Source organism: Mauremys mutica, unplaced genomic scaffold (assembly GCF_020497125.1).
Source record: "Mauremys mutica isolate MM-2020 ecotype Southern unplaced genomic scaffold, ASM2049712v1 Super-Scaffold_100210, whole genome shotgun sequence".
In the NCBI taxonomy this organism is placed as follows: domain Eukaryota; kingdom Metazoa; phylum Chordata; order Testudines; family Geoemydidae; genus Mauremys; species Mauremys mutica.
Genome location: NW_025423288.1, coordinates 4,376 through 19,535, shown reverse-complemented (window position 1 = coordinate 19,535; position 15,160 = coordinate 4,376). Strand labels below are relative to the sequence as shown.

At 48.5% G+C, this 15,160-nt stretch overlaps 1 non-coding gene across 1 annotated transcript; it reads right to left on the bottom strand.

The window, feature by feature from the left end:
* Nucleotides 1-310: 310 nt before the first annotated feature.
* Nucleotides 311-392, bottom strand: TRNAS-AGA. Its single transcript has one exon. It is a non-coding gene; the product is annotated as a tRNA-Ser (tRNA).
* Nucleotides 393-15,160: the final 14,768 nt, after the last annotated feature.

Here is a 15,160-nt window from a genome sequence, read left to right as displayed (position 1 = left end):
TGTACGCTGGGCACTGAACTGGCAGAGCGACGTCTCTCAGGGTGTGAATCCCCCCTCCCCCCAAACCCATAGAGTTAAGGTGACCTAAGCCCTGGTTAGATAGTGCTAAAGAAAAGGAAGAATTGTTCTGTCCATGTAGCTATTACAGGGATGGGAAAACTCCTCCAATCACTGTCTACTCCAAAGTGCTATAGCAGTGCCACAGCAGCATTTTAAGTGTTGACAGAGTGAAAGTAGATCTGGCTCCAGTTTGCACTGTGGATGCTCAGGTACTAAGACTACAGTAATAATAAAAACAGTGCAGTGCTTGCGTAGTTGGCAGGATTTGAACCTGCGCGGGGTGACCCCAATGGATTTCTAGTTCATCGCCTTAACCACTCGGCCACAACTATTTGATGTAGACTTGTATCATTACATGATGATTATGTTCTCACTGAATTGCCACTTCAAATTGCTCAGACCAGCTTTCCCAGCACACTCATGACTGCGCATCAGTGTAAGTGTGTCCTTGGCTGAACAGCAAGAATTCCTGCCCATTTCCCTTCCAGCTGCAGCAGGATGAGAGTGTGTTTGTGTTAATGACATTGCTGTAGATTGTTGTTCATTCCCGTCTCTGACAATTCAGACAGTCCCTTTCCTAGTCAAATCTCCAGCACATCATTCCAATAGCAGGTGGCAGGATTTCTCTGTGGCACTGAAATTTTTTCAGGGGGCTGGTGCATGAACTCAGCCTTGCATTCCACCCTTGATGTTTCATGGACTAACAACAGCAGAAAGAAAGAGCCGAGCCAATATCTCCCTGGCAGGGATGCAGGTGCCAAGTCCCCTCTGTCTGACCGTCGCCATTGCTGGAGAGAAGGATTCACTGGAATTGAATGTCCTGGCTCAGACCAGAGACACAGGGAGGTTTCACTGTTCAAGGATCAGTGAAAAGGAAATTTTGTCTCTGTGTGAAACTGAGGTCAGAAATGAAACGTCCACATGGTGAAGGACTCGGGCTGAGAAATGATTTAACAGGGGTTTGTATCAATTTATTGCCCTGATTAAAATCTATGGCTAAAAGGCAGCAACTGTTGTTAGTACTTGTACCTGTGTAGGGACACCCCAGTGGGTGCAAGTCCATTGCCTTCACCGGGGCAGTCGATTATTTTATCAAGGTACAAATTTCTTGGTCAAGGCCTAGGCTCCAGAGAAAACAATACACTGCTGATAAGAAGTACATCAAAAGATTTTGCAGCCACCATGGGCATAACTATGATGTGTCGTGTTTCACTCTCCTTTCCCTTTGGTGCCACCTCCTTTCCCTTTGGCCTTGTAGTTGACCAAGGGCAAAGCTGAACATCTCCTCAGATACCAGGGAGTGTTTATGTCCATTCCTGCGAGCTACACAGGGGTTTGATGTTGCTGCTTTCAGTCCTCCGGCTCTGCCGGGATAAGGCACAATTCAGGCTGTCCCTGAACTGAAGGAGGAAGATCAGATTTTGACAGGCAGAGGGACGCCTCTTCTTAAAGGGGTTTGTCTGGCTGGCAGTCCTGGTTCCCAGGTCTCGCCCGAGGGGCTCCAGCAGTTTTGGGACCAGGTCACTCCCTTGGCCCCACCTGCTGCCCGCAGGCGCTCCCCCCAGGGGCCCCGGCAGTGCAGCGGAGCTGAGCAGTGTCTCCCTGCTCGCTCCAGTGGCTGCCGGCCCCTCCCCATGGCAGGGCAGGGTGGGTCTGTGCCTCCACGTGCTGCCCCCACCCCGAGCCCCTGCAGCCAATGAGATGATGCAGGGGCAGTGTCTGGGGGCAGCAGCACACGGAGGCCCCCAGCCCACCCCGCCTTGGAGCCCCAGGTAAGCGCCACACTCCTGACTCCCTCCCAGAGCCTCCCTCCCCCCCTCCCCACATACCCCTTCCCACTCCCAAACTCCTTTCCAGAGCCTGATCCCCCCTACACACACCCCTGCCCCCAACTCTCTCCCACAGCCTGCACCCTCTCCCTCCATACCCCCAGCCCCCAAACTCCCTCCCAGAGCCTGCACCCCCTCCCCCTTCCCACATGCCCCGTCCTGCCTGCCCCCAGTCTCCCACCCAGAGCCTGCAACCCCACCCCTCCTCCTGTTCCCGCTACCCCCTGCCCCAGCCCAGAGCCTGCACCCAGCACCCAAACTCCATCCCAGAGCCTGCACCCCAGAACCCCTCCCCCACTGAAACTCCCTCCCAGAACCCAACCTCTCACCCCTTCTGCACCCAAACTCCCCCCAGAGCCTGCACTCCAATCCCCAGCCCAGGGCCTGCACCCTAGACCTCCTCCCCCCACCCAAACTCCCTCCCAGAGCCTTAGGCAGGTGAGGGGCAGAGTTTTGGGGGGCAGGTTCTGGGCGGTATGAGTGACATTATTGGCCCACTGGGAGGACTGGCACTGGCCCTAAGGTAAATTGAGGTTGAGACTCTGCTTTAAGGGATTGGAGCAATGCTGGAGAGACTGACGGGCAGGGAGCTGGGGAGCTGTGTGTGCCCCAAGGAGAGTTGTTGTTGTGCTCTGGTGACACAGAGTGGGGGTGGGGAGTTTCTAAGCTGTGGTGTTTGTACAGAGATGAAGTTTACTAACCCCCAGATTAAAAACTGTTCCTGCTCTAGGCTATACATGACACTCCTTGTTGAGAGTATAGATCAGCGGTTGAATGTTTCCCTGCAGGGTAATGGGTTCCTAATGCCCTCCCTGGTCAGAGCTCCAGCACCTTCTGTACTCGCACCATGAATGTGAAGAACAAGACTCCAACCCCATCATTCTTCCCTGGCCCGGAGGACCAGAGAGATGGGCCCATCCACCAATCACCCTCTGCCCATCGTCCTATCCCAGTTCTGACCTCCAGACTCACAGCTCTGCTGGTGCCCCTCACTCCCGACCCGCAGCCCCCTGGGTTCCCCCCAGCTCTAGCGGTGCCCCTCACTACCAACCCGCAGCCCCTGCTATCCCAGTCCTGACCTCCAGACTCACAGCTCTGCTGGCGCCCCTCACTCCCGACCCACAGCCCCTGCTATCCCAGTCCTGACCTCCGGACTCATAGCTCTGCTGGTGCCCCTCACTCCCGACCCGCAGCCCCTGCTATCCCAGTCCTGACCTCCAGACCCACAGCTCTGCCGGTGCCCCTCACTCCCGACCCGCAGCCCCTGCTATCCCAGTCCTGACCTCCAGACTCACAGCTCTGCTGGTGCCCCTCACTCCCGACCCGCAGCGCCCTGAGCTTCCCCCAGCTGTACCGGTGCCCCTCACTCCCGAACTGCAGCCCCCTGGGCTCCCACTGAGCTCTGCAGTCACTGCGCTACTGGTGCCCCTCACTCCTGACTCTCAGCCCCTGCTATCCCAGTCCTGACCTCCAGAATCACAGCTCTGCTGATGCCTCTCACTCCCGACCTGCAGCCCCTGTAAAACTGATGAATGAAATTGTTTTTAATTGTTCAGTTTATCCATGTAACTTCTGTTCACCATTCACTACACTTGGCTATATTGTAACTTCTGTTCACTGTTTGCCATATTGTAATTCAAACCCCGTTTTAAAACACTCACTCCATTTTGTAATAGCTTCCTCCAACCTTCATTTTTGCAAACCCTGCTGTAATCTTATTAGTTTAGTTTAGATGTGTGACTGAGGCATGTGTGGATGATGGAATCAACCTCCAGCCCCAGCCTGTCCTGATGAAACAGAGGGGGGGGGCCTCTGCCCTGGGCCTCAGCGAGTCCAAAGGTGGCCTTGTTTGTCCCCCCTGAAACCTGCTAGTGTCCCCCCAGCGGGCCCAGGACCCCTGGTTGAGAACCACTGCCCTACCCCACAAATCACAGCAATGTTCAGGTTACTGCCAGTCATAGAATCTCAGGGTTGGAAGGGACCTCAGGAAGTCATCTAGTCCAACCCCCAGCAACTAGTCAGATACCAACTCACAAGGATTCAATAAAGTCTAATCACATTCTTACAATTCTAATACCTCTTTTAACAATACTAACATAGCTGGAATCAGTCTGACTCATCTATGTGTTTGTCCATGTTCAATTAAGACATGGGGGCTTTTGCAAGAGCTAACACCTCATCTGCCAGTGTCAGAGGCAGGATGGGCAGGGATGGTGTGTCTCGCCTCTTTGCCAGAAGCTGGGAATGGGTGGCAGGGGATGGATCACTTCATGATTCCCTTTCTGTTCTTTCCCTCTGAAGCACCTGGCATTGGCCACTGAGCTAGATGGACCAGTGCTCTGATGCAGTCGGCCATTCTTATGTTCACAGTCTGTATGAGGAATATCTACTCATTTGGACTCGCTGGGAGGCACAGAAAGAAACAAGATGTGCTGAGCAAGAAGGCCCAGTCTCAGAGCCCCCAGGGTCACACTTGCCAAAAGCTAAAACTAGGCCCAGCCCATGAAAGAGGCACTCCCAGGAGAGACTGTATAAAGGCTGGAGCATCCAACAACTTTGTAAACCCGAGACAGCTGCCTTGGGGACAATGACAGGGAGAATCCCCCAAAGTGACTCCTTTGATTCTGCTCTTCTCTGGCCTTTGATTCATAGAATCATAGAACTGGAAGGGACCTTGAGAGGTCACCAGTCCAGTCCCCTGCACTCAAGGCAGGACTAAGTATTATCTAGACCATGCCTGAGAGGTGTTTGTCCAGCCTGCTCTTAAAAATCTCCAATGGTGGAGATTCCACAACCTCCCTACGCAATTTATCCCAGTGTTTAACCACTCTGACAGTTAGGAAGTTTTTTCCCCAATCTCCATCCTAAACCGCTCTTGCTGCAATTTAAAGCCATTGCTTCTAATCCTACCCTCAGAGGTTAAGAAGAACAATTTTTCTCCCGCATCTTTGTAACAACCTTTTATGTACTTGAAAACTATTACCATGCCCCATCTCAGTCTTCCCTTCTCCAGACTAAACAAACCCCAATGTTTTCAATCTTCCCTCATAGGTCATGTTTTCTAGACTTTTAATCATTTTTCTTGCTCTTCTCTGGACTTTCTCCAGTTTGTCCACATCTTTCCTGAAATGTGGCACCCACAATTGGACACAGTACTCCAGTTGTGGCCTAATCAGTGTGAAATAGAGCAGAAGAATTATTTCTCGTGTCTCGCTTACAGTACTCCTGCTAATACATCCCAGAATGAGGTTTTCTTTTTTTGCAACAGAGTTACACTGTTGACTCATATTTACTTTGTGATCCACTATGACCCCCAGATCCCTTTCTGCAGCACTCCTTCCTACGCAGTCATTTCCCATTTTGTATGTGTGCAACTGATTGTTCCTTCGTAAGCGGTGTACTTTGCAGGTGTCCCTATTGATATTTACTTCAGACCATTTCTCCAGTTTGTCCAGATCATTTTAAATTTTAATCCTATCCTCCAAACCACTTGCTACCCCTCCCAGCTTGATATCGTCCACAAACTTGATAAGTGTAACAGAGACTGTTACTAGGAGGGTTTCACGATTTCTCAGAGGGTTACACCTGGTGGGAGGGGGCTAGGCCTGTACTGGAATAAGGTCACTCTGTTCTTCACAGTGTGGCAGAACCTAAAATGTCCATTAGCAGCGAAAAATCCTGGGGGAAATCGGCTTGTGGAATGGATGAAAACCCCGTCTGAATTCTCTCACATTGCCCTTCTCGCCCTGACAGGCTACAGACTAACGTCCACGTTTGCTCCAGATCATCCCGTCCTCCCAGGGGGCAGGAAATGGCTGCAATGGAGCTGGCTCAGGTAAGAGATTATCATGGAGCTGATGGTGGGCTCTGCTTGGAGGGAGAGGAGCAGTAAATGCATAGGAGGGTGGGAGCTGCTGGAGGTGGTGGGAGGCAGGAAATATTGAGGGTGGAGAAAGGGAGGGGACAGGATGTGACAAACCTGCTGAGACTTGTGTAATGTAGGGTATGATGGGTTGTAACTCTCCTTTTATCTCAGTTAGTATATACACGCCTACATCCATTACAACACCCCCCAAACCCTTATTAAGTAATAGAAATACCCATACTGTTAGTATACCCACCCCTATCTATTATTCACAGGATTACACATGTCATACAGGTTTCAGAGTAGCAGCCGTGTTAGTCTGTATCCGCAAAAAGAACAGGAGTACTTGTGGCACCTTAGAGACTAACAAATTTATTTTAGCATAAGCTTTCGTGATCTACAGCTCACTTCTTCGGATGCATAGAATGGAACACACAGACAGGAGATATTTATACATACAGAGAACATGAAAAGGTGGAAGTATGCATACCAACTGGAAGAGTCTAATCAATTGAGATGAGCTATCATCAGCAGGAGAAAAAAAACTTTTGCAGTGATAATTGAGATGGCCCATAGAAGGTGTGAGGAGAACTTAACATAGGGAACTAGATTCAATTAGTGTAATGACCCAACCATTCCCAGTCTCTGTTTAAACCTAAGTTAATTGTATCTAATTTGCATATTAATTCGAGTTCAGCAGTCTCTCTTTGGAGTCTGTTTTTGAAGTTTTTTTGTTGCAAAATTGCCACCTTCAAGTCTGTCACTGAGTGGTTAGAGAGGTTGAAGTGTTCTCCCACTGGTTTTTGAATGTTATGATTCCTGATGCCAGATTTGTGTCCATTTATTCTTTTGCATAGAGACTATCCGGTTTGGCCAATGTACATGGCAGAGGGGCATTGCTGGCACATGATGGCATATATCCCATTGGTAGATGTGCAGGTGAACAAGCCCCTGATGGTGTGGCTGATGTGATTAGGTTCTATGATGGTGTCACTTGAATAGATATGTGGACAGAGCTGGCATCGGGCTTTGTTGCAAGGACAGGTTCCTGGGTTAGTGTTTATGTTGTATGGTGTGTGGTTGCTGGTGAGTATTTGCTTCAGGTTTGGGGGGCTGTCTGCAAGCGAGGACTGGCCTGTCTCCCAAGATCTGTGAGAATGAGGGATCATCTTTAAGGATAGGTTGTAGATCTTTGATGCGCTGGAGAGGTTTTAGTTGGGGGCTGTAGGTGATGGCTAGTGGCATTCTGTTGTTTTCTTTATTGGGCCTGTCCTGTAGTAGGTGACTTCTGGGTACTCTTCTGGCTCTGTCAATCTGTTTTTTCACTTCAGCAGATGGGTATTGTAGTTTTAAGAATGCTTGATAGAGAACTTGTAGGTGTTTATCTCTGTCTGAGGGCTTGGAGCAAATGTGGTTGTATCTTAGAGCTTGGCTGTAGGCAATGGATCGTGTGGTGTGTCGTGGATGGAAGCTGGAGGCATGTAGGTAAGTATAGCGGTCAGTGGGTTTCTGGTATAGGGTGGTGTTTATGTGACCATCGCGTATTAGCACAGTAGTGTCTAGGAAATGGACCGCTTGTGTGGATTGGTTTAGGCTGAGGTTGATGGTGGGATGGAAATTATTGAAATCATGGTGGAATTCCTCAAGGGCTTCCTTTCCATGGGTCCAGATGATGAAGATGTCATCAATGTAGCATAAGTAGAGTAGGGGCATTAGGGAACGAGAGCTAAGGAAGCGTTTTTCTAAGTCATCCATAAAGATGTTGGCATACAAAGGCGCTGCTATGGGTACCCGCTCCACCAAGCCTTTTAAAACTCTTGGATACAAGTTATCTGGACCTGCTGATTTAAACATGTCTAACTTTAATAGCTGCTGTTTAACGTCCTGGTGAGTTCTTGTTGGAATGGAAAGAGTGTCATCGTCAACATCTTATGATATGAGTTACAGCATCTGTTTTTCTCCAAATCCAGGAGAGAAATATTTGTTGAGGACTTTTACCTCTTCTGCATTATTTTTTATAATTCTGCCATTTCCATCTAGTAATTTACCACTACCATTGTTAGGATTAATTTTGTACTTAATATACTTTTAAAAACTTCCTTCATATTTCCATTGATTTCTTATAGCCAGTTGTCTACAATTCTGACCTTCTCACTTAAATTCTTTACTATTGACTTCCCCTTTCTTCCATATATTTTATTTGGAGAGTGTTGGCATTCCTACCAGGGAGACACCAGCAGGGTCCAGAGACTGCCCCATCTCCTATATCAAGCTCTGGCTAGTAGGTGTGTGATAAATGTGAAGACCCTGCCTCCGTCTGTCAGCTGAGAAACACAAAGTTTCTCTTTTTCTACCCTCTGATGCCTCCTGGCTGCTCTAGACAAGGTGGGGTGGGACTCTGTTAACATGTGCCTCGCGGAGCTTCTATTTACTTGGTGCTGCTGTTCTGTGAATAATAGGACTGTGAGTGGGGCAGCAGGTACTGAGTGTTGGACTCCTTCTCTTTCAGGGGCCGGTGACCTTCGAGGAGGTGGCTGTGTATTTCACCAGAGAGGAATGGGCTCTGCTGGACCCCGCTCAGAGAGCCCTCTACAGGGATGTCATGCAGGAGAACTATGAGACGGTGGTCTTGCTGGGTGAGGAGTCCTGTCCCCTGGGTTATTCGAAGCTGTGGGGTCTCTAAAGAACCCGAGTAGTGATAACTTTATACCTTGATTTGTCATACAAGTCTTGACAAGTTTCCTTGCCCCCCTTTTTTGCCTTATCTCCCATACATAAGTATCATTTTTGGACATGTGCCTTTTTTGGTGCTGTCAGTCCTTTTAAAATTGCATTGAATGCATCCTTATTGGCTACATTAGTAACTACATTAATAACTGTAGCTTTGATGCCTTTTCAATAGGAAAATATGCTGACTGTAGAATTCTAAAGTAAATAGGTGTGTGACTCATGCCTGGCTTGTGTGACAGGCAGATGAGCTCCTCTTTTGTTAGGAGATGCAGCTGAAGAAGTGAAGTTTTTTACCCACGAAAGCTGATGCCCAAATAAATCCGTTAGTCTTTAAGGTGCCACCACTGGACTCCTTGTTGTTTTTGATAGGAGAGCGTATAATGTTGACATTCAGGACCCCACGAGTGAAGGGAGAACAGAGCTATGGGAGGGGAGGAGAAGCGGGGAGTAGATAATTCTGGGGTGCCAGGACATGGGGAGGGCGTGTGCAGGGTTAGAGCTAAGAAGCAGCAGGGAGGGATGAGGTTGTGAGAGACGAGGAGGAAAGGCAAGAAGTTCCCAAGGTGCCGGGAGGTGGTGCCGGCTGAGAGTAATGGGATGAAGAGGAGGGAAGTGTGGAGGAAGGGCACCCAGGACGTTGGCTGGGTATGTCACTGGGAGGGAGGAGAGGTTTAGGGATCTGGAGCTGTGGGGAATCCCAGACCTTTAACCCCGAATCCCTACCCAAGCTTTAGAGCCTACACTCCGGTTTTATTTCTGTTCAGTTTCATAGAATCATAGAATCTCAGGGTTGGAAGGGACCTCAGGAGGTCATCTAGTCCAACCCCCTGCTCAAAGCAGGACCAAACCCAACTAAATCATCCCAGCCAGGGCTTTGTCAAGCCTGACCTTAAAGACCTCTAAGGAAGGAGATTCCACCACCTCCCTAGGTAACGCATTCCAGTTCCTCACCACCGTACTAGTGAAAAAGTTTTTCCTAATGTCCAACCTAAACCTCCCCCTCTGCAACTTGAGACCATTACTCCTTGTTCTGTCATCTTCTACCACTGAGAATAGTCTAGATCCATCCTCTTTGGAACCCCCTTTCAGATAGTTGAAAGCAGCTATCAAATCCCCCCTCATTCTTCTCTTCTGCAGGCTAAACAATCCCATTTCCCTCAGCCTCTCCTCATAAGTCATGTGCTCCAGCCCCCTAATCATTTTTGTTGCCCTCCGCTGGACTCTCTCCAATTTATCCACATCCTTCTTGTAGTGTGGGGCCCAAAACTGGACACAGTACTCCAAATGAGGCCTCACCAGTGCTGAATAGAGGGGAATGATCACATCCCTCGATCTGCTGGAAATGCCCCTATTTATACAACCCAAAATGCCATTAGCCTCTTGGCAACAAGGGCACACTGTTGACTCATATTCAGCTTTTCGTCCACCGTAACCCCTAGGTCCTTTTCTGCAGAACTGCTGCCCAGCCATTCGGTCCCTAGTCTGTAGCAGTGCATGGGATTCTGCCGTCCTAAGTGCAGGACTCTGCACTTGTCCTTGTTGAACCTCATCATATTTCTTTTGGCCCAATCCTCTAATTTGTCCAGGTCCCTCTGTATCCTATCCCTACCCTCCAGCGTATCAACCACACCTCCCAGTTTAGTGTCATCTGCAAACTTGCTGAGGGTGCCATCCACGCCATCCTCCAGATCATTAATGAAGATATTGAACAAAACCGGCCCCAGGACCAACCCTTGGGGCACTCCACTTGATACCAGCTGCCAACTAGACATGGAACCATTGATCACTACCCGTTGAGCCCGACCATCTAGCCAGTTTTCTATCCACCTTACCATCCATTCATCCAGCCCACACTTCTTTAACTTGCTGGCAAGAATACTGTGGGAGACTGTATCAAAAGCTTTGCTAAAGTCCAGAAATAGCACATCCACTGCTTTCCCCTCATCCACAGAGCCAGTTATCTCATCATAGAAGGCAATTAGGTTAGTCAGGCATGACTTGCCCTTGGTGAATCAATGCTGACTGTTCCTGATCACTTTCCCCTCCTTTAAGTGGTTCAAAATTGATTCCTTGAGGACCTGCTCCATGATTTTTCCAGGGACTGAGGTGAGACTGACTGGCCTGTAGTTCCCTGGATCTTCCTTCTTCCCTTTTTTAAAGATGGGCACTTCATTAGCTTTTTTCCAGTCATCCGGGACTTCCCCCGATCGCCATGATTTTTCAAAGATAATGGCCAATGGTTCTGCAATCTCATCGGCTAACTCCTTTAGCACCCTCGGATGCAGTGCATCCGGCCCCATGGACTTGTGCTCGTCCAGCTTTTCTAAGTAGTCCCGAACTACTACATTCTCCACAGAGAGCTGGTCACCTCCTCCCCTTACCGTGCTGCAGAGTGCAGCTGTCTGGGAGCTGACCTTGTCTGTGAAGACAGAGGCAAAAAAAGCATTGAGTACACTAGCTTTCTCCACATCCTCTGTCACTAGGTTCCCTCCCTCATTCAGCAAGGGGCCCACACTTTCCTTGACTTTCTTCTTGTTGCTAACATACCTGAAGAAACCCTTCTTGTTACTCCTAACATCTCCGGATAGCTGCAACTCCAAGTGTGATTTGGCCTTCCTAATTTCACTCCTGCATGCCTGAGCAATACTTTTATACTCCTCCCTGGTTATTTGTCCAATCTTCCACTTCTTGTAAGCTGTTTTTTTGTGTTTAAGACGAGCAAGGATTTCACTGTTAAGCCAAGCTGGTCGCCTGCCATATTTACTTTTCTTCCTACACATTGGGATGGTTTGTTCCTGCAACCTTAATAAGGATTCTTTAAAATACAGCCAGCTTTCCTCGACTCCTTTCCCCGTCATGTTATTCTCCCAGGGGACCTTGCCCATCAGTTCCCTGAGGGAGTCGAAGTCTGCTTTTCTGAAGTCCAGGGTCTCTGTTCTACTGCTCTCCTTTCTTCCTTGTGTCAGGATCCTGAACTCGACTATCTCATAGTCACTGCCTCCCAGGTTCCCATCCACTATTGCTTCCTCTACTATTTCTTCCCTGTTTGTGAGCAGCAGGTCAAGAAGAGCTTTTCCCCTAGTTGGTTCCTCCAGCACTTGCACCAGGAAATTGTCCCCTACACTTTCCAGAAACTTCCTGGATTGTCTGTGCACCGCTGTATTGCTCTCCCAGCAGATATCGGGGTGATTAAAGTCACCCATGAGAACCAGAGCCTGTGATCTAGCAACTTCTGTTAGTTGCTGGAAGAAAGCCTCGTCCACCTCATCCCCCTGGTCTGGTGGTCTGTAGCAGACTCCCACCACGACATTACCCTTGTTGTTCATACTTCTAAATTTAATCCAGAGACTCTCAGGTTTTTCTGCAGTTTCATACTGGAGCTCTGAGCAGTCATACTGCTCTCTTACATACAACGCCACTCCCCCACCTTTTCTGCCCTGCCTGTCCTTCCTGAACAGTTTATATCCATCCATGACAGTACTCCAGTCATGTGAGTTATCCCACCAAGTCTCTGTTATTCCAATTACATCATAATTCCCTGACTGTGCCAGGACCTCCTTGCCCCTCCACGCATGTTTCGCTTCATTATACATTTTTTTCCTAAATATTATTATTTTAACTCTTGACCTCCCTCTCCCGCTCATTACCCCCCTCCCCATATAACCTCCCCATCTCTATGCACAGCGACCCTGGCCACCGATCCGGAGTCCTTGCTGCATCGTCCCTCCCATCGCGGGGCCGCTACCCAGGCACAAATGGGCACTTTGTTGATGATGTCACAGGATGGTGGTGTAGCCTGTACAATTTTTATGGCTATAGGATGACGTATTGGGGTACAGCTTGTCCTTGTAGATGGCTACTTCAAAGTTAATTGAGGGGATGAAATTTGGTGAAACACACAGAAACGTGATTTAATACAGACAGTTATAACTGAAATCATAGGCAAGGCTCAATACACGTAACAATTAGACTATATAGTAAAGAGGGTATTGCCCTGTGCATACTTACCAGTTATGGACACCGTTGGAAACGAAGATCAAGGGGCAAGGGAGCCCATCAGAAGGGAGGCCCTGCTTCAGTTGACTCTATCTCAGGGACCCAACAAAATGAAAAAATGGTCACTAGGAAAGGTAATTTACCCACTTTATTATGGTAATAGGATGGCTATATACCATATCTGCTCCTTTACTCTGATTACAATAATGTCAATAGCTGCCCCAACCCATATGTGGCCTTTGGGAAGTCCATAATTTAGCATCAAGCATTAATACTCATGATTTACATCACTTAGTTATTAATAATTCCAATATATGAATGCCTCCAACTGCTGAGATACTGCATAGCAACCTAATTGCTAAAGCCCGCCCTCGCCCTCCCCCCCACCCCACTTTCAGAATCCTGTGGCGTGTTGCACCTGTTTGTGGTTACTCGTTAGTTTCTCAAAATCAGGGTGCAAAATATCTGACTTGGGATTCTCTCCTTAGGCCTATTCAGATAAATCCCAGACTTCAGCATAACTACTCCCACAAAGCCTCCACCTAATATATGGCCCTTAACTGTAGCAAGCTTTGGCTATGTTTATACTACCGCAGTCAGTCGACCTACACTGCGCAACTCCAGCTACGTGAATAAAGTAGCTGGAGTCAGCGTACCTTAGATCACGTTACCACAGGGTGTAAGCTGCAGGGGGTCGACTTACTTTACTCTTCTCATCTGGATAGAGTACAGGGGTCGGCTGGAGAGCGATCTGCAGTCGATTTAGTGGGTGTTTACTACACCCGGTAAATCGACCATGGGTGGATCAATCTCAGAGCGTCGATCCCGGCTGTAGTGTAGACCTGCATCGCCTCCTTGCCCCTCCACGCATGTTCCAAGCTGATAAGCAATATTGTGATCATGACATTTTCCCTCTAGCGAGTATAAAATTGCCCACAAGACATGGTGGTCGTAGATGATAAAATCAGGTCGGGGTCAACAGGAGTGAGAGTTTGGAGAGTCTTGTCCCCCCCTCTCCCCATCTGCAGCAGCCACAAGCTGTCTTCCCTCCAGGCTCCTTGGATCTCTGAGCCTGTCCCTCCGGAGCTTGCGTGGCCCAGTTCTTGTTTCTTACACTCTCCTTTTCTGGAAGAATTAGGGGCTGTTGCTTCTGAATTTTAGTGTTTAATTCCCCAGCCTTCTCCACGCACTGGGGGAGTTTAATTCTCCCTCCCATTACACCTGAGTCACTAGGTTTCCTAATTCCCCCAAATCTGCTTTTGCGATGTCACAGTTCTGGGGTAGCGAAGCCTTTGAACTGCCTCCATGGTCTGCTCAAGCAATGGCCTCTTGGGTATCAGGCCGCTAGCCAGCCCCTCTCTATGGGTGGGGACCCACATGCCTCTCCTGTTTGACCAGGGTGTGAGGATTGCAGCTTGTTATCCACTGTGTTCACTGGACTAACATCCAGTTCCCGTGCTTTGCTTTCTCTCCAGGGGCTGTGAGCCGTGTGTGTGTGATAGAGGCAGGAATTTTGGTGATACTTCTATGATGCCAATACACACCTCAGTTTCCCTCTGTGGTTGGTATTGCTATGATTATAAAGAGGAGGAGACATGAGGTGTTTTGTCACGGAGCTGTCTTGGGGTGATATGAATGGGTCATTAAGGACAGGCTGGGACCAACCTACATCAATGGAATACCCGACAGAGACAAGGGAATAATTGTCACCTGTCCATGGGAGGATCTCAGTTTTGCTGAGTGAAGCATACATACATACATACTACCCTAATTAACTTACACCCAGCAAAATTAATTATACCGCAGGCAGAAACAATTAGAGAACCAGAAAAGTGGTGGACATAAAGATAAAACAATACAGAAATGAGGGTACCACAACCGTTGATAAGTGATTTCTTGCCAGACAGGATGCTATCAAACTAAATTTTCTTTAAGCATCTTAAGATCTATTTCGTTATCTGGTGGTTCTACCCCATTCCCCCATTCTGTGGTTGTCTTGTCTAGTTAGATTGTAAATCGTTTCAGGGCATGGGCCATCTACTATTCTGTGTTTGTTACTTTGCCTAGCACAATGGGGATCCACTGTTAGCTGGTCCTTAGGCACTAAGGTAATGCATATGATTTATAATAATAATAACTCTCCTGCCACTTTGAGCCAAGGAAGCCGGCCTTGGGACGTTACTGCTTAAAAATGATCTGGGGTTAAAACCGTGGACTATTCTTTGTGACAAGTATCCCACAAATTCCACTGACCTCCCTTGTTTTCTTTACCTGACGTAGGGTTTCTAAATTCCAAACCTGATGTGATCTCGCAGCTGGAACGAGGGGAAGAGCTGTGGGTCCCAGACCTCCAGGGCTCTGAGAAAGAAGTGCTCCTGAGAGCTGCCTGCACAGGTGAGGGATTGGTTAAACCATCTCAAAAACTGTCCATGAATACAGGAAATATTTGGGATGCCCTACAAAGACCTTGTGAGCTCTCCAAATTCAGGATTGTTCCCTTCAGATGTGGAATCATTAGGCAGATGTCACTCATGGCTTCCCACCTACCCTAACTGACAACTGGCAGCAGGTCCCTCCCCAATCTCGCTTTCCCCTGAGTGTTGTGGTGAGATACACACCCAGAACTGATCCCTTCCTCTCTCCTCTGGGGAAGGGTTTGGGGAAAATGAGCTCCTGACAG